This window comes from Pristiophorus japonicus, chromosome 9, assembly GCF_044704955.1.
Source record: "Pristiophorus japonicus isolate sPriJap1 chromosome 9, sPriJap1.hap1, whole genome shotgun sequence".
Classification (NCBI taxonomy): Eukaryota; Metazoa; Chordata; class Chondrichthyes; family Pristiophoridae; genus Pristiophorus; species Pristiophorus japonicus.
In genome coordinates, this window is record NC_091985.1 from 206831773 (window position 1) to 206855964 (window position 24192).

Here is a 24192-nt window from a genome sequence, read left to right on the forward strand (position 1 = left end):
ATCCTTGGCCCTTCCTAGTTCTCATCTACATGTTGCCCCTTGGCAAAATGATCTGAAAACATAGTGTCAGTTTCCACATGTATGCTGATGACATCCGGTTCTACCTCACTACCACTTCTCTCGACCCTTCCATGGTCATTAAATTGTCTGACTGCTTGTCCAATATCCAGTTCTGGATGAACAGAAATGTTCTCCAATGAATATTGCGAAGATCGTTTTTGGTCATCACCATTGTTTTTGGTCTTCGCCACAAACTCTGCTCTCTAGCCACTGACTCCATCCCTGTCCTTAACTCATGTCTGAGGCTGAGCCAGACTGCTCGCTACCTTGGTGTCATATTTGACTCTGAAATTAGCTTTTGACCATATATCCACTGCTAACTAAGATTGCCTATTTCCACCTCTGTAACATCAACCATCTCCGCCCTTGCCTCAGCTTATCCGCTGTTGAAGCCCTCATCCATGCCTTTGTTACCTCTAGACGTGACATTTCCAATGCACTCCTGGCTGGCCTCCCACATTCTATCATACGTAATTTAGAGGTGATCCAAAACTCGGCTGCCCATGTCCTATCTCGCACCAAGTCCCGCTCACCCATCATTGACCAACATTGGCTTCCAGTTAAGCAATGCCTTTATTTCAATATTCTCATCTTTGTTTACAAATCTTTCCATGGCCTCCCCCCTCCCTATCGCTGTAATCTCCTCCAGCCCCACAACCCTCCGAGATATCTGTGCTCCTCTAATTCTGCCTTCTTGAGCATCCCTAATCATAATGGCTCAATCATTGGTGGCCGTGCCTTGAGCTGCCTAGGCCCCAAGCTCTGGAACTCGCGGCCTAAACCTCTCTACCTCTCTTTCCTCCTTCAAGATGTTTCTTAAAACATACTTCTTTGACCAAGCTTTTGGACACCTGCCCCCGATTTCTACTTATGTGGCTCAGTGTCAATGTTTTTATCTCAACACTCCTGTGAAGCGCCTTGAGATGTTTCACTATGTTAAAGGCACTATATAAATACAAGTTGTTGTTGTTACAAACAAATTATAGCTAAACACTTGCAAAAGGTAGGCCAAAAAAGCTTCATAATCTCATCAATAAGGCACTAAATCGCCAGCAAAATATTTGCTTGCATATATTCCATTGTGATTTGCTTCATTGTTTTGAAAAATACTTGACAATGGGACAGATTTTTCAGTCAACACTTGCACTTGCCCACACACTTTCTGTGGGGATTTGCACTGGAACTTGCTGTGATTGGACAGCCATTTTGGTGCAGCGTCCTCTGCAGGGAATCTGGGACAAATGTGAACTGGGACAGCAACTATGTGTCTCCTTAGCCAATCCGATTGAAGAATTGTTACAGAGCAGTGCAGGAAAAAAAACATTGACAGAAGGGTCGAGAACCAAAGGACACAGCATTTTTTTGTAGGGCTACAGGGAAAGGGTGGAGTAGTGAGACTAGCTGAGGTGCACTTGCAGAGAGCTAGCACTGGCTCGAAGGGCCAAATGGATTTCTGTGCTGTAACCATTCTATGATTGTATGATTCTAAGTGGAGTTGAGATCAAAGATCAGCCATGATCTTATTGAATGGCGGAGCAGATTCGAGGGATTGTATGACCTACTCCTGCTCCTAATTTTTACATTCTTATGATGTATTCAATATTTATACAGAATATTAATCTCCAGCCTAGGTATGCGGGTTATTCAGATCAGCAGAAACGAACCATAACTGCTAGAATGAACATGGTTCAGTCCTCAATCCGATTACAGAAAATCATGTTCTATTCACTAGAAAGGGTGAAGAGAAGATTTGTAAGAATGTTGCCAGGATTGAGAAACTTTAGCTATGAGGAAAGATTTAGATTCGGGTTATTTTCCTTCGAACAGAGGAGACTGTGGGGAGATTTAATTGAGGTGTATACAATTATGCGGATGACACTAAGTTGGGTGGCAGTGTGAGCTGCGAGGAGGATGCTAAGATGCTGCAGAGTGACTTGGAGAGGTTAGGTGAGTGGGCAAATGCATGGAAGATGAAGTATAATGTGGATAAATGTGAGGTTATCCACTTTGGTGGTAAAAACAGAGAGACAGACTATTATCTGAATGGTGACAGATTAGGAAAAGGGGAGGTGCAATGAGACCTGGGTGTCATGGTATATCAGTCATTGAAAGTTGGCATGCAGGTACAGCAGGTGGTTAAGAAAGCAAATGGCATGTTGGCCTTCATAGAAAGGGGATTTGAATACAGGGGCAGGGAGGTGTTACTACAGTTGCACAGGGCCTTGGTGAGGCCACACCTGGAGTATTGTGTACAGTTTTGGTCTCCTAACTTGAGGAAGGACATTCTTGCTATTGAGGGAGTGCAGCGAAGGTTCACCAGGCTGATTCCCGGGATGGCAGGACTGACATATCAAGAAAGACTGGATTAACTGGGCTTGTATTCACTGGAGTTCAGAAGAATGAGAGGGGATCTCATAGAAACGTTTAAAATTCTGATGGGTTTAGACAGGTTAGATTCAGGAAGAATGTTCCCAATGTTGGTGAAGTCCAGAACCAGGGGTCACAGTCTAAGGATAAGGGGTAAGCCATTTAGGACCGAGGTGAGGAGAAACTTCTTCACCCAGAGAGTGGTGAACCCGTGGGGAATTCTCTACCACAGAAAGTTGTTGAGGCCAATTCACTAAATATATTCAAAATGAGTTAGATTTAGTCCTTACTACTAGGGGGATCAAGGGGTATGGTGAGAAAGCAGGAATGGAGTACTGAAGTTGCATGTTTTGCCATGAACTCATTGAATGGCGGTGCAGGCTCGAAGGGCCGAATGGCCTACTCCTGCACCTATTTTCTATGTTTCTATGAGGGTCCTGGACAGAGTGGATAGGAAGGACTTATTTCCCTTAGCAGAGGGGTCAATAACCAGGGGGCATAGACATAAAGTAGTTGGTAGAAGGATTAGAGGGGAGATGAGGCAACATTTCTTCACCCAGAGGGTGGTGGGAGTCTGGAACTCACTGTCTGAAAAGGTGGTAGAGGCAGAAACCCTCATCACATTTAAAAGATACTTGGATGTGCACTTACAGGACTACGGACCTAGTGCTGGAAGGTGGGATTGGGCTAGGTAACTCTGTCGACCGATGCAGACACGATGCACCGAATGGCCTCCTGCTGTGTCCTAATTTTCTGTGATTCTGTGATAAGTTCTTACAATGGTGGGGCCTTTGCCCAGCATTCCCCGCGGGGCAGCATGTGCCGCACCCAGACGACAGGAGCCAGCTGCGCAGGCGCGGTACCGGGCAATGTTTCGAGCATGCGCAGAGCGTGCACTGGAGACACACGGACGCTGAGAAGAGCTCAGGCTTGAGCTGGGCACTGCACCGGGTGAGAATTAGGGGGCACAGGGGAGTCATCGATAGGCAAGTGGGCGTAGAGGCTTCATAAACAACTGGTGTCGGCCGCAAGCCCCGAGTAATAACCCGAAACTCCCGCGTTTGCAGCGACGGGTTTTTCTCCCGGTAACAGGCCCGGATTAACCGCCATCTTTGTACAGGAAGGCGGGGTGGTTCAGCGAGCGGCTCGCTCGCTTCATGGCGTAACACCGCATGCGCAGCCAGGTTGGGGCTTCAGCGTTTTCCCAACCGGGTCCCAGTGCTCGGGAGATCTTTATCTGACTCATTTATTTTATTCTCACTCACCACACATCTGATTTCTCAACATCTTTCCTGAAGGCGTTGGTAAGTGCCCAGCTTATGGTTTACATCCCACACAAGTATAAGAGAAGAGCCCCAGAGCTGGACCCCCTTCTGCAGTCCCAGGGTTAGAATCCCCATGCACAGTCCAGGGTTAAAATCATAGAATCATAGAAGTTTGCAGCATGGAAGGAGGCCATTTCGGCCCATCGTGTCTGGGCCAGCCAACAAGAGGCCTATTCCCACTTTCCAGCTCTAAGTCAGTAACCCTGCAGGTCATGGCACTTTAAGTGCAAATCCAATACTGTTTAAATGTGGTGAGGATTTCTGCCTCTACCACCCTTTCAGGCAATGAGTTCCGGACCCACAGAATCCTCTGCGTGAAGAACTTTCCTCTCTAAACCTTGTACCAATTACTTTAAGTTTATGCCCCTGGTTGTTGACCCCTCTGCGAAGGGAAATAGGTCCTTTTTGTCCACTATATCTAAGCCCCTCATAATTTTATACACTTCAATGAGGTCTCCCCTCAACCTCCTCTGTTGCTAGGAAAACAAACACAGCCTATCCAATCTGTTCTCGTAGCTAAGATTCTCCACTCCCGGCAACATCCTCGTAAATCTCCTTTATACCCTCTCCAGTGCAATCACGTCCTTCCTTTAATGTGGTGACCAGAACTGCACACAGTACTCCAGTTGTGACGTAACAAGTGTTTTACACAGTTGAAGCATAACCCACCCGCTCTTATATTCTATGCCTAGGCTAATAAAGGAAAGCATTCCGTGTGCCTTCTTAAACACCTTATCCACCTGGCCTGCTACCTTCAGGGATCTGTGGACATGCACTCCCAGGTCCCTTTGTTCTTCTACACTTCTCAATGTCCTACCATTTAATGTGTATTCCATTTCCTTGTTAGCCCTCCCCAAATGCATTACTTCACACTTCTCTGGATTAGACAGTCCCAGGATTAGAATCCCCATGTACAGTCCGGGGTTAGAATCCCCATGTACAATCCTAGGGTTAGAATTCCCAGGTACAGTTCCAATGTTAGAATCCCCATGTACAGTCCCAGGGTTAGAATTCTCATGTACAGTCCCAGGATTACAATTCCCATGTACATTTCCAGGGCTAGAATCCCTATGTACATTCCCAATGTTTGAATCCCCATGTACAGTCCCAGGGTTAGAATCCCCATGTACAATTCTAATGTTAGAATTCCCATGTACAGTCCCAGGGTTAAAATTCCCATATACAGTCCCAGAGTTAGGTTCCCCATGTACAGTCCCAGGGTTAGAATCCCCATATACAGTTCCAGGGTTGGAATCCCCATGTACAGTCCCAGAGTTAGACACTCCATTTACATTCCCAGGGTTGTAATCCCCATGTACAGTCCCGGGGTTTAAATCCCCATGCACAGTCCCAGGGTTAGACTCCCCATGTACAGTCCCAGGGATAGAATCCCCAAGTACAGTCCTAATGTTAGAATTCCCATGTACAGTCCCAGAGTTAGAATTCCCAAGTACAGTCCCACGTTTGGAACCCGGCGCATGGAAGTGGAATTTCAGCCTCGGTGTTACAAGTTTCATCGGTTACAGGCTGGAGAGAGGAATAATTCACTGCCAGGCCTTTTTAAATTTGTGTGGTGAGGTATTCCAGTTTCCGGTAACACTAATCCTGGATTTAAAGGAGGGGAGAGCTGTGTTTTATTCCCTTATCACTCAAAAATCTGTCTGTCTATCCGCCTTAAATATATTCAATGACCCAGCCTAAACAGCACTCTGGGGCAGAGAATTCCACGGATTTACAACCCTCTGATAGAAGAAATTTTTCCTCATCTCAGTTTTAAATGGGGCGGACCCTTATTCTGAGACTATGTCCCTTAGTTTTAGTTTTCCCTATGAGTTCTGCATCCACCTTGTCGAACCCCTTCATTATCTTAGTTTTGATAAGATCACCTCTCACTCTTCTGAACTCCAATGAGTATAGGCCCAATCTACTAAACCTATCTTCATAAGTCAACCCCCTCATCTCCGGAATCAAACTAGTGAACCTTCTCTGGACAGCCTCCAATGCAAGTATATCCTTCCTTAAATACCGAGACCAAAACTGTACACAGTACTCCAGGTGTGGCCTCACCAATACCCTGTACAGTTGTAGCAGGATGTTTATGCTTTTATACTCCATCCCCCTTGCAATAAAGGCCAACATTCAATTTGCCTTCCTGATTACTTGCTGTACCTGCATACTAACTTTTTGTGTTTCATGCACAAGGAGTCACAGGTCCCACTGGACTGCAGTACTTCGCAATCTTTCTCCATTTAAATTATAATTTGCTTTGCTATTATTTCTGACAAAGTGGAAAACCTCAAATTTTCCCACATACTCCATCTGCCAAATGTTTGCCCACTCACTTAACCTGTCTATATCCCTTTTCAGATTTCTTGTGTCCTCCTCACAATTTGCTCGTCCACCCATCTTTGTATCATCAGCAAACTTTGCTACATTACACTCAGTCCCTTCAAGTCATTAATATGGATTGTAAATAGTTGAGGCTTCAGCATCAATCCCTGCGGCACTGCACTAGTTACAGTTTGACAACTTGAAAATGATCCATTTATCACGACTCTCTGTTTTCTGTTAGTTAGCCAATCCTCTATCCATTCTACTACTATATTACTCCCAACACCTTGAACTTTTATCTTGTGCAGTAACCTTTTATGTGGCACCTTATCGAATGCCTTCTGGCAATCGAAATACACCACATCCACTGGTCCCCCCTTATCCACCCTGTCGTTACATCCTCAAAGAACTCCAGCAAATTTGTCAAACATGATTTCCCTTTCATAAAACCATGCTGGCTCTGCTTGATTGAATTATGCTTTTCCAAATGTCCCGTTATTGCTTCCTTAATGTTGGGATAAAAAGAACACTTCTCTTCCTCAAGGTGGACTCCCTGATATAAGGAATTAACACCCGCCCATCCGTATAGTGACCAAGGAATCACTCAAATGAAACCTTGGTTTAACCGGTTTTATTTGAGCATGCTAGGGAAGAATTCCGATGAACACTTCCCAATACAACAGTTTGTAATTAAAATTATACATTTTCTGAGGTGTGCGACCCTCCTACAAAACCACCGATTGGCTCACTGCTATGAGCGAAGTTACATTGATTTGTTGACCCTTATCAGACTGGCTCTGGGTGGTTCCCCCCACCTGTCCATCTCTCATCACACGTCACCCTCCCGGAATGTGTTATACAGTGGTGTCAACTTTGCCTCAGTTCCTCATGACGTGTTGATGAACTTTGTTTTCCAGGGTGGTGCCTCCTTATCCCTTTCCCAAGAACTCTAGTCAGAACTACCAGTCAATACCATCCTGTGCCCATGTTGCTATAATCTATGTTCCCAAACATTTTACTGTCCTTGTTCTGTACTAAATACAGCTTCCATGAGTCTGTACTAAGGTTGATACAAGAGATGGTTCATTAACCATCAGGCTTTGCTGCTTCCCTCGTCTTAACCCAATGTAAGCGAGTGTACAAGCGTGCTTTACATACATAAGCAAGTTTTACATACAATCGGTCAATCACAATCCCTACCGTAAGACAGAGGAACTCCGGATTCCTCAGAACCTCCTAATACTGATAAGCCCTACAATCTCGACCATGTGTTAGATCAATTCACTACTTTCAGTATCCACTTTAGTGACCATCCATCTGTCCCCACTCTAGTGACCGTATTTTATCCCCTTACACTTAATAATGGACTCCAGCATTTTCCCAATGACCGATGTTAGGCTAATTGGTCTATAGCTTTCTGCTTTCTGTCTGCCTCCTTTTTTAAATAGGGACGTTACATTTGCAGTTTTCCAATCCGCTGGGACCTCCCCAGAATCCAGGGAATTTTGGTAGATTACAACCAATACATCCACTATCTCTGCAGCCACTTCCTTTAAGACCCTAGGATGTACGCCATCAGGTGCAGGGGACTTGTTCGCCTTTAGTCCCATTATTTTACCAAGTACTACTTATTTAGTTATAATGATTGTATTAAGTTCCTCCCTATAGCCACGTGATTATCCACTATTGGGATGTTTTTAGTGTCTTCTGCCATGAAGGCCAATACAAAACATCTCTGCCCTTTCCCTGTTCCCCATTATTAATTCCCCTGTCTCATCTTCCAGGGAACCAACATTTACTTGAGCCACTCTTTTCCTTTTTATGTAACTGTAGGAACTCTTATTATTTGTTTTTATATTTTGTACTAGTTTACTTTCATAATCTATCTTCCCTCTCTTTATTATTTTTTTACTCATTCTTTGCTTAAAAGTTTCCTAATCCTCCGGCCTCCCACTAGTCTTGGCCACATTGTATGCCCTTGTTTTCAATTTGATACCCTCCCTTATTTTCTTAGTTAGCTACGGATGGTTATCTCTTCTCTTAACATCGTTTCTTCTCACTGGAATATATTTTTGTTGCGAGTTACTAAATATTTCCTTAAATGTCTGCCACTGTTTATCAACCACCATTCACTTTAATCTATTTTCCCAGGCCACTTTAGCCAACTCTGCCTTCATACGTTAGTAGTCTCCTTTATTTAAGCTTAGGACACCGGTTTGAGCACTAACTTTTTCACCCTCCAACTGAATTTGAAATTCAACCAAGTTATAGTCACTCATTCCTAGAGGTTCCTTATCTAGGAGATTGTTTACTAATCCTGTCTCATTACACAGTACCAGATCTAAGAATTTTCCAATTAATAGTTTTTGATCAATATCGACTCCCACAGGGAGGGGAAATTCTGTAATAAGGAAGGAACCGGGCAAGATTTGAAAGGTTTTAACAAAGGATTCGAGGGACTCTTACATTTGAGATCTTTATTTTGTCCACTCGAGGATTTAGATAACTGACTTCCTCCTGTAAATATAGAGCTGTATTATTAGGCCGTGAAATAAATTTGCTGAGTGAATTTAACTTTAAAATCAGGGTTGCAGGTCTGATGCTCTATTCACACATCGACAGTGGGGAAGATGCTGTGGGGCACATGCTAAGTCCCTAACTGAAAGTTTAATTAACAGACTGGGTTTTGGATTAAATGATCCCGGGTGTGAGAGGGAACGTTGTCTGGAAACTTGAGTTGTCGGTTCTGAATTTCTATCCTGTACTTACAGAGATGACTTTTGTAAATTCCTTTTACAGCGTATTAGAACGGGAGGATTCACAGACGGAAAACTCGAACCAAACATCACATAAAGATCTGACAGAGTCACTCGATTCATCAAGACCTGAATACCATCGGCCTTTGACTGTGGAAGGAGAAATGTCTATCTGTTCTGTCTGTAAGAAAAGATTTCAAATATCAGTGTGACTGGAAAAGCACTGAGACACACACACCCGAGTGAGAGTGTTCCAGTGCACTGACTGGAAAGAGCTTTAACCAGTTACACAGCCTGAAAATACATCGCACCATTCACAGCGGGGAGAAACCATACACGTGTTCTGTGTGTGGACGAGGCTTCAACTGATCACCCAACCTGGAGAGACACAAGGACACCCGTACCATTGGGAAACCGTGGGAATGTGGGGACTGTGGGAAGGGATTCAGATCCCCATCCCGGTTAAAAATTCACCAGCAAGTTCACACTGGGGAGAGGCCGTTCACCTGCTCCTTGTGTGGGAAGGGTTTCACTGACTCATCCAGCCTGCTGACACACCAGCGAGTTCACACTGGGGAGAGGCCGTTCACCTGCTCTGTGTGTGGGAAGGGATTCGCTCTGTCATCTGGCCTGCTGGCACACCAGCGAGTTCACACTGGGGAGAGGCCGTTCACTTGCTCCAAATGTGGGAAGGGATTTACTCAGTCATCCGGCCTCCTCAAACACCAGCGAGTTCACACTGGGGAGAAGCTGTTCACCTGCTATGTCTGTGAGAAGAGATTCACTCAGTCATCCAACCTGCTGGCACACAAGCAGCAAGTTCACACCAGGGAGAGACCATTCATCTGCTCTATGTGTGGGAAGGGATTCACTCGGTCATCCAACCTGCTGACACACCAGCGAGTTCACACTGGGGAGAGGCCATTCACCTGCTCTGTGTGCGGAAAGGGATTCTCTCAGTCATCCCACCTGCTGGCACATAACAAGCAAGTTCACACCGAGGAGAGGTCATTCATTTGCTATGAATGTGGGAAGGGATTCGCTTTGTCATCTGGCCTTCAGAAACACCTGCAAATTCACACTGGAGAGAGGCCGTTTAGCTGCTCTGTCTGTGGGAAGAGATTCACTCGGTCATCCAGCCTGCTGGTACACAACAAACAAGTTCATACGAAGGAGAAGCCATTCCCTTGCACCATGTGTGGGAAGGGATTTGCTGTGTCATCCGACCTCCTGAAACACCAACTAGTTCACAACTGACTGCAGGGGTTGGATTCTGCTGTTAATCACACCCGGGACTGAACCATGTTCATTCTGGAAGTTGGGATTTGTTTCTGCCAATGTTAGTAATATAACCCTATAACTGGGCTATAGTTTGATAACCTGTATAAATGTCAAATAAATCAGCTTTCTTTTAAACACCGTGTGCCTAGTCCTGATATCACAATGATAATACAAGCTGATTGACGACTTGTTATGAACTGGGTGGAATCCATCTTAGAACGGAGTTCCCACAACTTTTAAAAAGATGGATCTACAAGATGTCCAAGTCTGACATTCAATTTCACCCGATGGGAAATATTTTGATAATCTGTTATTGTCACAGAGCAAAGCAGCATTGTTACTTTAACATCAGTTTAATCAAATTCAATGGGCAGTCCGATTTCCAAAGGGAAACGCCTCCTTTGAGCTGACAGTGTTGACAGTTCTGCAGCTCATTTCTCACTGTGTTCATTCTTTAATTTTCATTCATTCTCGGGATGTGGGTGAGCCAGATTGGCATTTATTGCCCATCCTTAATTGCCCCTTTAGAAGGTGGTGGTGAGCCGCTGCCTTCTTGAACCGTACTGCAGTCTGTGTGCTGAGGTCAGGATGGTGCATGACTTGGAGGGGATCTTGGAGGTGCTGGTCTTTCCATACACCTGCTGTCCTTGTCCTTCTACACGGAGGAGGTTGTGGGTTTGGAAGGTGCTGTCAAAGAAGCCTTGGTGACTTGCTGCTGTAGATGATGCACACTACAGCCATAGTGGTCTCATGTTTTTCATCCAATACAGGCCTCAGCCCAGACATTTGTTCCCAATGTTGATGCAGTGGTTCAAGAGGTGCCGGGTATCAGGAGCAGTATCGAGAGGTGCCGGGTATCAGGAGCAGTATCGAGGGATAGGTGGAACAGTAAGCTGTGAGGAGAACACAAAGCATCTGCAAAGGGATATGGATGTTAAGAGAGTGGGCACTAAGGTGGCAGATAGAGCATAATGTGGGGAACTGTGAGGTTATTCACTTTAGTAGGAAGGACAGAAAAACAGAATGTTTTAAGTTGTGAGAAAATGTTAAATATTGGGTGTTCAGAGAAGCTTGGGTGTCATCGTACAGTAAACACACATTTAGCATGCAGGTACAGCAAGCAATTAAGAAGTTGAATAGCATGTTGGCCTTTATTGCAAGGGGGTTGGAGTACAAGAGTAAGGAAGTCTTACTACAATTGTACAGGGTTTTGATGAGACCATAGAGGCGGTCCAACGAAGATTCACTAGATTGATCCTTGGGATGAGAGGGTTGTTCTATAAGGTGAGATTGAGTAGATTATACTCTCTGGAGTTTAAAAGAATGAGAGGGGATTTCATTGAAAAATATAAGATTCTGAGGGGGATTGACAGGGTAGATGCTGAGAGTTTGTTCCACTGGCTGGAGAGTCTAGAAATAGGGGGCAGTCGCAGGATAAGGGGTGGGCCATTTCAGACCGAGTTGAGGAGGAATTTCTTCACTCAGAGGGTTGTGAATTTTTGGAATTCTCTACCTGAAAGGACTGTGGATGCTGAGTCATTGAGTATATTCAAGGCTAAGATAGATAGATTTATGGACTTTAGGAGAATCACGGGACTATGGGGAACAGACCTGAAAGTGGAGTTGAGGTTGATGATTAGCCATGATCTTATTGAGTAGCGGAGCAGGCTCGAAGTGCTGTATGGCCTACTCCTGCTTCCAATTCTTATGCTCTTATGTTCTAAATAGTTTCCAGAGACTGAAGGGTCTGTAGCCAGAGGACACAGATTTAACTAGCAAAAGAATCAGAGGCAAAATGAGGAAATAAATATGCAATGAGCTGTTATGATCTGGAATACATGGCCTGAAAGGGGGCCAGGAGCAGATTCAGTAATACATTTCAAAAGGGATTTGGGAAATACTTGAGTATGAAAAAATGCAGGGATATTGGGAAAGAGCAGGGAAAGTGGGACTGCTTGGGATATTGGGAAAGAGCAGGGTGAGTGGGACTGATTGTGATATAGGGAAGGAGCAGGGGGAGTGGGACTAATTGGTTAGATCTTTCAAATGAGTGCCAGCACATGCAACAGTGGGCTGGATGTACACAATCTGAAATGTAGCATTCTTAGATTCTGTGATTCTATAACTACATCATGTCTCTGTTTATATTACACCAGACCCTGTCTCTGTTTATATTACACCAGACCCTGTCTCTGTTTATATTACACTAGACCCTGTCTCTGTTATTATTACACCAGACCCTGTCTCTGTTTATATTGCACCAGACCCTGTCTCTCTTTATATTACACTAGACCCTGTCTCTGTTTATATTACACCAGACCCTGTCTCTGTTTATATTACACCAGACCCTGTCTCTGTTTATAGTACACTAGACACTGTCTCTGTTTATAGTACACTAGATCCTGTCTCTGTTTATATTACACTAAGCCCTGTCTCTGTTTATATTACACTAGACCCTGTCTCTGTTTATATTACACTAGGCCCTGTCTGTGTTTATATTACACTAGACCCTGTCTCTGTTCATATTACACTATACCCTGTCTCTGTTTATATTATACTAGACCCTATCTCTGTTTATATTACACTAGACCCTGTCTCTGTTTATATTACACGAGGCCCTAACTCTTGTTTACTTGACACGATTCCCTTTCTCACTTTATATTACAATAGAACCTGTCTCCACTAGTACTGCACCAGACCTTGCGTCTGTAAGATAGAGAGACAAATGATAGATGGTGGAATAGATATATGTTGATAATCGTAAAGATATGTATTTGCGTGTGTGGGAGCATGCAACCATTTTTTTTAACTTAGAAGCAGGTTTATTCTTGTTAATAGCTATCAGCAGCTGTGGGCAATGTCCTATTGATCTGGTATTGTGTGGGTAATATTTGTGTTGAGAGGATAGGGTGAATCTTGTAACAATCTCCCAGAGATGGACTGGGATTGAGGGACAGGACTGAAGGGGAGCAATTCACTGCACTTTGCACTACTTCGTGGCACTTTGTGTGTTAAAGATTACTAATTCACACTTGTGTTGTCCTGTGCCAACTGCTCACAGATTTTAATGCTAAGGATTGTTTTCTCTGCAGTATTTTCTATTGAGCTTTGCCTGGCCCACTGATTGTGTCAGAGCCTGGAACCGTGACCTCATAGAACCGCCGGATGGGCAGCCGCAGGGTCCAAATGATCGCCGGGCGCACTAACTCTTATCTGATTAAGAGAAACAACTGGAATAAAGCACACACCTCACTCTATATAGGTGTGATGTGTAGGTGTACATCATTCTTAATGTTTGCAAGTGCCTTCTGCAAAAATAAATGATTATCTTCACCAGTTATTTTTCACCATTTTATATCCTTTTATTCAAATGTAATTGCAGATAGTTTAATATCATTACCATTTATTGATAACCCATTGTCTTGTGTGCTATTGTTTAGAAAGTGCTGTCACAGTGACCATTCTGTTACCAAGGTGACCATGTCTGTCCGCAGTATTCAGTGGGAAAGGGGATTAAATCACACCGAGGATAATGAGCAGCCCCCCACCAGTCTCTGCATTTTATTGTCCAGTGATCGCCTCACCATCACACAGGAGCTCCTGATATTTACCTCCAGTGTGTGATGATTGGTGCAAGTAATGGTAAAAATAAAACTACCTGTACCTGGCATGAGGTTAATAAACCTGTAACTCACTGATCGAATATTTATCTAATTTAAAAAGAATGAAACATTTGTTACTCTCTAGAGAATTGTGCACTATTTCTATTTCCATAGTCTTCTTTCTTTTGACTGTTACCTTCACTGTTTCCTTCTCAACCTCTTCCGACATCTGTGGGAATGGTCTAGTGCAATAATAACTGGAGCCGGATCGAGAAAGAAACAAGCCTTAGTGTTAATAATAGAAACAATATTTGGTGCAATAACTGAAAGATGTCATAGTACTCTAATTGTGGTCTAACCAAGGTTCGTTACAGGTTTAGCATAACTTTCCTACTTTTCAATTCTTTTTTTCTATGTATCAGAAGAAAATGTAAATTTAGATGCTTCATCAACACCCCCCCCCCCTCCCCACCTTTTAATCAAAAGCAGCAGTCACCAAGATGTTCCCATGACTGTGCCAATAGCTTGACGTTGCTCCCAGGTAGTGTCCAAGAGCAGCCACCCTCTTGCTCAAGTAAAATGTTTTGCCTTTTCACAGCAGCGCAATTAAATTCAAAAAGAAGCAATATGGCAGGAAATCATTTGCATTGAAGCCTCAAGGTGTCAAACTCCCTCCTTTCCGGAGACCATTAATCATGCCCTGAAGTAAGGATTGATCTTAATAAATGCAACTGCAACCATCCTCTGCTGAAAACCAAGCAGTCAATACATGATCTGCATGGCCTGTCATTTCTGCTGGTATCACATTAACAGAGGCAGGATCCACTTTAAAAATACCAAAAACATGCTCCGATTGATTACTGGCAGAGCCACAGTCTAGAGTAATAATAATAGAGTTGTGCACGAGAACTGGAATAACAGGGGCAGGTAATCATAACATGATTAGGCAGAGTCACCATGGCTTTATGAAAGGGAATTCGTGTTTGACAAATGTATTAGAGGTCTTGAGGATGTAGATAAAGGTGCCACATGAAAGGTTATTACACAAGATAAAGGCTCATGGGATTGGATGTAATGTATTAGCATGAATAGAGGATTTGTTAACGGACAGAAAACAGAGAGTAGGAATAAACGGGTCTTTTTCAGGTTGGCAGGCTGTAACTAGTGGGGTGCCACAAGGATCACTGCTTGAGCCTCAGCTTTTCACAATCTATATTAATGACCTAGATGAAGGGACAAGTGCAATGTATCCAAGTTTTCTGACGATACAAAGCTAGGCGGGACAGTAAGCTGTGAGGAGAACACAAAGCATCTGCAAAGGGATATAGATAGACTAAGTGAGTGGGCAGCAAAGGTGACAGATGGCGTATAATGTAGCGAAGTGTGAGGTTATATACTTTGGTAGGAAGAATAGAAAAAAATCATACTTTTTAAATGGTGAGAAACTTTTAAATGATGGTGTTCAGTGAGATTTAGGTATCATTGCTCAAGAAACACAGAAAGCTAGCATGCAGGTACATCAAGCAATAAGGAAGGCAAATGGCATGTTGTCCTTTATTGCAAGGGGCTAGAGTAATAGAGTAAGGAAGTCTTGCTCCAATTGTACAGGGTCTTGGTGAGACCACACCTGGAGTACTGTGCACAGTTTTGGACTCCTTATCTAAGAGGCGGTACAACAGAGGTCCACTAGATTGATTCCTGGGATGAGAGGGCTGTCTTATGATGAGAGATTGTGTAGAATGGGCCCATACTCTCTGCAGTTTAGAAGAATGCGAGGTGATCTCATTGAAACGTACAAGATTCTGAAGGGGATTGACAGGGTAGATGCTGAGAGGATGTTCCCCCTGGCTGGAGTGTCTAGAACCAGGGGTCACAGTCTCAGGATAAGGGGTCGCCCATTTAAGACTGAGATGAGGAGGAATTTCTTCACTCAGAGGGTTGTGAATCTTTGGAATTTTCTGCCTCAGATGGCTGTGGATACTGAGTCTCTGAATATATTCAAGGCCAAGACAGATTGATTTTTGGAGTTATGGGGAATCAAGGGATCTGGAGATCAGGCGGAAAAGTGGGGTTGAGGCCCACGATGCCAATGCTGAGGAGTGCCGTACTGTTGGAGGTGCTGTCTTTCCAATGAGTCTTCAAACCAATGCCTTGTCTGCCCTTTCAGGTGAACGTAAAAAATCCCACGGCCACTAGTTGAAGAGCAGGGAAATTCTCTCCAGTGTCCCGGGACAGCATTTAAACCACATTTGACTTCGCTAAAAACAGATTCATTTGACATCACTTTGCTGTTTATGGGATCATGCTGTGTGAAAAGTATCTGCCGCATTTCCAACATTACAACAGTGACTACACTTCAATAGTATTTCACTGGCTGTAAAGGTGCTGAGGTTGTGAATGATGCTGCGTAACTGCAAGTCATGCATTCTTTGTGTTTGTCCAATAACAAATGTCGTCCTGGAATATAGAAGGTTCAGGTGTGATTTGATTGAGTTTTGAAGATTTTGAAAGGAACTCATGGAGAAAAACCTTTTCCACTGGTGCAGTAATAACTGAGACAGGGTCTAGAGTAATATAAACAGACACAGGGTCTAGTGTAATGTAATCAGAGACAGGGCCCAGTGTAATATAAACAGAGACAGGGTCTAGTGTAATATAAACAGAGACAGGGTCTAGTGTAATAGAAACATAGACAGGGTCTGGTGTAATATAAACAGAGACAGGGTCTGGTTTAATATAAACAGGGACAGGGTCTAGTGTAATATAAACAGAGACAGGGTCTAGGGTAATATAAACAGAGACAGGGTCTGGTTTAATATTAACAGAGACAGGGTCTAGTGTAATGTAAACAGAGACAGGGCCCAGTGTAATATAAACAGAGACAGGGTCTAGTGTAATATAAACAGAGACAGGGTCTAGTGTAATATAAACAGAGACAAGGTCTAGTGTAATATAAACAGAGACAGGGTCTAGTGTAATATAAACAGAGACAGGTTCTAGTGTAATATAAACAGAGACAGGGTCTAGTGTAATATAAACAGAGACAGGGCCTAGTGTAATATAAACAGAGACAGGGTCTAGTGTAATATAAACAGAGACAGGGTCTGGTGTACTATAAACAGAGACAGGGTCTGGTGTAATATAAACAGAGACAGGGTCTAGTGTAATATAAACAGAGACAGGGCCTAGTGTACTACAAACAGAGACAGGGTCTGGTGTAATATAAACAGAGACAGGGTATAGTGTAATATAAACAGGGACAGGGCCTAGTGTAATATAAACAGAGACAGGGTCTAGTGTAATATAAACAGAGACAGGGTCCAGTGTAATATAAACAGACATGGTCTCGGGCAGTAATAACTCATAAATCTGTGTCCTCTGGTTACTGACCCTCCTACTAGTGGAAACAGTTTCTTCCCAATTACTCTATCAAAACCCCTCATAATTTTGATCATAATTCTCCCTTCTAAGGAGAACAATTCCAGCTTCTAGCTGCTCTGATGGTGCAATTCACGCAGTGTAACACTCCAGTTCTGTGAGTCCTTCTGCCTGGGGCAATTCCAGATGTTCCTTTGCGGAATCACTGACACTTTTATATGGACCCAGTGGAAATCCCGTGCACTGTTACAACAGGTCCCAGGCATAAAAGAACAAGGCCCTGACAATTAAATGGATTGGTGTAAGACTGGACTCAGGCCCTGAACGTTAGATATACTGAGGTAAATGGCAGCATTTTAAAATACAAGCTGTGATAGGTTAACAACCTCTGCTCAGTGGGATCACTCTCGCTTCAGAGTCAGAAAGCTATGGATTCAAACCCCACTTCAGAGACTTGAGCCCAGAATCCAGGCTGACACTCCCAGTGCCAGTACTGAGGGAGTGCTGCACTGTCAGAGATGCCGTCTTTCAGAAGAGACATTAAACCGAGGCCCCATCCTCCTTCTCAAGTAGATGTTAAAGATCCCATGGCACTATTTTAAATAGTAAGCGAGTTCTGCCCCGTATCCAGGCAAAATTTTTATCCATCAACCATCGCTAAAATAATAGATTCACTGGTCATTATCACGTTGCTGTTTGTGGGAGCTTGCTGTGCACAAATTGGCTGCGGTGTTTGCGACATTACAACAGTGACCACGTTTCCAAAAATACTTCATTGTCTGTAAAGCACTTTTGGACATCCCAAGATGGCGAAAGGCGCTATATAAATGGAAGTTCCTTTTGACTCCACTGCCCCAGCAACATGATATTATACAAAATAATGTGGATCTTGGAATCTAAAATAAAAACAGAAAATGCTGGAAATACTCAGCAGGTCAGACAGCATTGTGGAGAGAGAAACAGAGTTAACATTTCAGGTTGATGACTGTTCATCAGAACTGGAAAAAGTTAGAGATGTAACAAATTTTGAACAGGTCAGAGGCAGGGAGAGCAGGGAGGGGAGGAAAGAACAAAATGAACGGTCTGTGATAGGGTGGGAGGCAGGAGAGGTTAAATAACAAAAGATATGATTGTCATCATAGGCAGTCGCTCGGAATCAAGGAAGACTTGCTTCCACTCTTAAAATGAGTCCTTAGGTGGCTGTACAGTCCAATACGAGAACCACAGTCCCTGTCACAGGTGGGACATAGTCATTGAGGGAAAGGGAGGGTGGGATAGGTATGCCACACATTCTTTCCGCTGCCTGCGCTTCATTTCTGCATGCTCTCGGCGATGAGCCTCGAAATGCTCAGCGCCCCCCCTGAATACATTTCCTCCACTTAGGGTGGTCTTTGGCCAGGGACTCCCAGGTGTCAGTGGGGATGTTGCACTTTTTCAGGGAGGCTTTGAGGGTGTCCTTGTAACGTTTCCTCTGCCCACCTTTGGCTCGTTTGCCGTGTAGGAGTTCCGAGTAGAGCACTTGCTTTGGGAGTTTCGTGTCTGGCATGTGAACAATGTGGCCTGCCCAGCGGAGCTGATCAAGTGTGGTCAGTGCTTCAATGCTGGGGATGTTGGCCTGGTCAAGGACGCTAATGTTGGTGCGTCTGTCCTCCCAGGGGATTTGTCGGATCTTGCGGAGGCATCGTTGGTGATATATCTCCAGCGACTTGAGGTGTTTACTGTACATGATCCACGTCTCTGAGCCATACAGGAGGGCAGGTATTATTACAGCCCTGTAGACCATGAGCTTGGTGGCAGTTTTAAGGGCCTGGTCTTCACTCTTTTCCTTAGGCAGCCAAAGGCTGCACTGGCGCATTGGATGTGGTGTTGGATCTCGTCTTCAATGTCTGGTCTTGTTGATAAGAGGCTCCCGAGGTATGGGAAATGGTCCACGTTGTCCAGGGCCGCATCATGGATCTTGATGACTGGGGGGGGGCAGTGCTGTGTGGAAAGGACAGGCTGGTGGAGGACCTTTGTCTTACGGATTTTTAGCGTAAGGCCCATGCTTTCATATGCCTCAGTAAATACATTGACTATGTCCTGGAGTTCAGCCTCTGCATGTGTGCAGGCGTTGTCTGGATACTGTAGCTCAACAACAGAGGTTGGGGAATCTTGGTCCTGGCCTGGACATGGTGCAGGTTGAACAGGTTCTCACTGGTTCTGTAGTTTTGTTCCACTCCAGCGGGGAGCTTGTTGACTGTGAGGTGGAGCATGGCAGCGAGGAAGATTGAGAAGAGATTTGGGGCGATGGTGCAGTCCTGTTTGACCCCGGTCCGGACGTGGATTGGGTCTGTGATGGACCCATTGGTAGGGATCACAGCTTGCATGTCATCGTGGAGCAGTTGGAGAATGGTGACGAACTTTTGGGGACATCTGAAATGGAGGGTGCTCCATAGACCCTTGCGGTTGACTGTACAAGGCAAAAGGAGATGGTAATGAGACAAGAAAGAAAAGGTGAGCCTAGAAGAGGTGTAAATGGAATAGCAGAAACATCAACTGCTGCCGTCTGAAAGAGCGGGGCAGAGAATATGGTGTGAAATTGTTGAACTCTATGTGGAGTCCAGAAAGATGTAAGCTGCCTGAACAAAAGATGAGGTGCTGATCCTCTCGAGCTACGTTGAGCTTTGTTGGGACAGTGCAAAGGCCGAGGACAGAGAGGTCAGAGTGGGAGTGGAGCGGAGAATTAAACTCACAGGCGACCGGAAGCTCAGGGTCACCTTTACAGACTGAATGGAGGTGTTCCACAAAGCGGTCACCCAATCTGTGATTGGTCTCCCCAATTTAGAGGAGCATAATGAGCAGCAAATACAGTATACTAAATTGAAAGAAGTTCAAGTAAATTGTTATTTCACCTGAAGGAATGTTTAGAGCCCTGGATGGTGAGAAGGGAGAAAATAAAAAGGAAGGTGTTCCATTTCCTGCACTTGCATGAGAAGGTGCTGTGGGAAGGGAGTGGGGTGGGGGGGTGTTGGGGGTATTGGAGGTTGATTGAGGAATGGACCAGGTGGTCACGGAGGGAGCAGTCCCTTCGAAATGCTAAGAGGGGAGGGGAAGATGTGATTGGTGGGATCACGCTGGAGGTGGTGGAAACAGTGGAGAATGATCCGTTGAATGTGGAGGCTGGTGGGATGAAAGGTGAAGACAAGGGGAACCCTATCATGGTTCTGGGAGGGCGGGGAAGGGATGAGCGCAGAAGTGTGGGAAATGGAGCGGACACGGTCGAGGACATCTCTTTCACCCCAACTCTCCAATCCCCTCAGCCCAACTCCTCCTTCATCACTACTCTCCAAGTCCCTCCCACCCCTGCTCCCCAACCCCGCTCCCACCCCTGCTCCCCGACCCTCCTCTCACCCCTGCTCCCCGACCCCCCTCTCACCCCTACTCTCCGACCCCCCCACTCACCCCTACTCTCCGACCCATCTCTCACCCCTACTCTCCAACCCCCCTCTCACCCCTACTCTCCAAACCCCCTCTCACCCCGACTCTCCAAACCCCCTCTCACCCCGACTCCTCTTTTACACCTACCCTTGAATCCCCTCTCATCTTCCATTCACTTTAGTTGAAAGGAAACCAACACATTGTACCAGTCAGAATTTGAAAGATATTTATAACAGATTCTACATGTTCTAAGAGTCCCGATCTTTTTCTATTCTGTCCACTCGAGTTAGATAACAGACTTTCTCCTGTGAATATAGAGCTGGAGCATTGGGCCGTGATGTGTTTACTTGTTCATCTTGGTGACTATAAACCTCGGCCAATGATTTGATGTGATCTGTTTATTTGTATGTATTTTTAAAAAGTACAATTGCTGAGTGGATTAAAATTTTATTTGAACCCAGGTTTGCAGGCGTGATGCTCCATTCACACATCGAATGTGAGAGAGATGCTGTGGGGCACACACTAAGTCCAGTAGCTGAACGTGATTAACAGACTGGGTTTTGTGTTCAGTGATCCTGGGTGTGTTACCAATACCTTCCCTGGATCCCAAGGCTAGGAGAGGCACTCTGGAAGGTAGTGGGAGCTGAGACTTGTCCATGAGAGTAACCGAAGGTGTGAAAATTGAACTAATCTAGAGTTCAAAAGGAGGAAAGTCCCTAAATGGAGCAGTCGGTAACAGGACGTCAATTAGTCTGCTCTTATGTTGGAGACATCAAATATCCACACTGTGTTATTTGAAATATAAAAATATTTAAACTCCTGCCCAGTTCTAGGGGTTATGAACATCAGCAGAAACAAATCCCAACTGTCAGAATGAACACGATTCAGTCCTGGATGTGATTAACAGCAGCACAAACAGCAGATTCCAACCCCTGCAGCCAGTTGTGGACTCGTTGGTGTGTCAGCAGATTGGATGAATTAATGAATTCCTTCCCACACACAAAGCAGGTTAACGGCCTCTCCCCAGTGTGAACTCGCTGGTGTGCTAACAGGTGGGATGACTGAGGGAATCGCTTCCCATACATGGAGCAAGTGAACAGCCTCTCCCCAGTGTGAACTCGCTGGTGTTTCAGCAGGTGGGATGACTGAGGGAATCCCTTCCCACACTCAGGGCAGGTGAACGACCTCTCCCCGATGTGAACTCGCTGGTGTTTCAGCAGGTGGGATGACTGAGGGAATCCCTTCCCATACATGGAGCAGATGAACGGCCTCTCCCCACTGTGACAGCGACTATGAATTTGCAGCTCAGACAGGGAACTGAATCCCTTCCCACAGTTCCACGATTTCTCCGTGGTGCGGGTGTCCTTGTGTCTCCAGGTTGGACGATCAGTTGAAGCCTCGCCCACGCACGTTTACAGTTTCTCCCCACTGTGAATGGTGTGATGTTTTTTCAGGCTGTGCAACTGGTTAAAGCTCTCTCCACAGTCAGTGCACTGGAACACTCTCACTCGGGTGTGTGTGTGTCTCAGTGCTGTTCCAGTCACACTAATGTTTGAAATCTGTTCCCACAGACAGAACAGAAAAATATTTCTCTTTCCACATTCAAAGGCCGATGATATTCAGATCTTGAGGAATTGAGTGACTGTCAGATCTTGTTGTGATATTTGGTTTGCGTTTTCCGTCTGCAAATGGGATGACTGAGGAATACCCTGAAAAAGGAATTTACAAAAGTCACCAATGTTACTACTGAATAGAAAGTCAGAACACACAATTCTAGTTTTTATGAAACATTGTCCTCCCTTGTTCCCCAAAGGTGTAAATCCCCGTCCCACACAGACGTGTGGAAATCAACCCTCACCCCGTCCAACAGTTTCCAAAGTCCAGACATGTGCAACAAAACAATCTAACACCAATGACTCTGAAAAACTTCTTTTTGCTTAAAATCAGCAAGAACTTACTTGTAAGTTCACATAAAAATGTTGCATCAAACACCTCCCTCAGCATACAGGTTTATTCCCTTCCTTTAAAACCAAGCAATGATAAGCAAGCACTACATACGTATCAACGTCAGCGATTGGTCGGTTCGTGACGACTTAAATTGGCAACTTACCAAGTTGCCCTCGACTGCAACTCCGAGTGTCTTTCGAACAATACTTTGATACCCCGAAATTTGTTAACTTGTCCACTGCGTACGTGTCCCAGACAATAATGGTGATGGCAGTTGTATTAATTTCTTCTTGTCAATAGTCAGTCAATTTTCCTGTCGTTTTCACAATGGCTCAACAGATAGCTTCCTGTTTAAGGCCTGTTGCTGCCTTGTCTGTGAAAAACAATTTAAACGTTTTGTGCCAAATTCTCACAGCAAGCAGTCTCTGGGTCTCTCAAAGCATGCGGGTCCAATAAATTTGGTCAACTTTAAGTTTGGTCAATATACAGCAAAAAATTACAGAAAACGTTAGATTCTTACACCTGTCGCACACATTGTCCCTCCTCCCTGTGAAATCCATAGTCACCAAATATCTCAAAACAATTTTCCTCCACTCCCAGTTTTTTCACCCAACACTGGCTGGGTTTAGTTCTGCACTCACTAGTCCTCCTCCCTCTCCTCCCCTGAAGGTGCTGACTGGCTGGGTTCAGTTCCACACTCACTAGTCCCTCTCCCTCTCCTCCCCTGAAGGTGCTGACTCTGGCTGGGTTCAGTTCCACACTCACTGGTTCCCCTCCCTCTCCTCCCCTGAAGGTGCTGACTCTGGCTGGGTTCAGTTCTACACTCACTGGTTCCCCTCCCTCTCCTCCCCTGATGATGCTGACTGTGGCTGGGTTCAGTTCTACACTCACTGGTTCCCCTCCCTCTCCTTCCCCGAAGGTGCCTGACTTTGGCTGGGTTCCATTCTACACTTATACAAAAGCAAAATACTGTGGATGTTAGAATCGGAAATAAAAACAGAAAATGCTGGAAATCTCAGCAGGTCAGGCAGTTTCTGTGGAGAGAAAAACAGAGTTAACGTTTCAGGTCAATGACCCTCCGTCAGAACTCAGGCTGGGTTCAGTTCTACACTCACTGGGACCTTGAAGTTCCGTGCAGTAGTGGTTTCTTTACAAAGATGGCGGCTGTAAAACAGGGCCTGGGTCTAGTGTAATATAAACAGAGACGGTATCTAGTGTAATATAATCATCATCATAGGCAGTCCCTCACTTGCATTCACAAAGAAACATAGAAAATAGGTGCAGGAGTAGACAATTCGGCCCTTCGAGCCTGCACCACCATTCAATAAGATCATTCACCTCAGTACCCCTTTCCTGCTTTCTCTCCATACCCCTTGATAGTTTTAGCCATAAGAGCCATATCTAACTCCTTCTTGAATATATCCAATGAACTGGCATCAACAACTCTCTGCGGTAGGGAATTCCACAGGTTAACAACTCTCTGAGTGAAGAAGCTTCTCCTCATCTCAGTACTAAATGGCTTACCCCTTATCCTTAGATTATGCCCCCTGTTCTGGACTTCCCCAACATCGGGAACATTATTCCTGCATCTAACCTGTCCAGTCGCGTCAGAATTTTATATGTTTCCATGAGATCCCCTCTCATCCTTCTAAACTCCAGTGAATCCAGGCCTAGTCAATCTAATCTTTCCTCATATGTCAGTCCTGCCATCTCGGGAATCAAGTCTGG

General features: G+C 44.8%; 1 pseudogene; it reads left to right on the top strand.

The window, feature by feature from the left end:
* LOC139274086 (zinc finger protein 850-like) overlaps nt 1–10224 on the top strand; it is a 78192-nt pseudogene extending 67968 nt beyond the window's left edge.
* The last annotated feature ends 13968 nt before the right edge of the window (nt 10225–24192 follow it).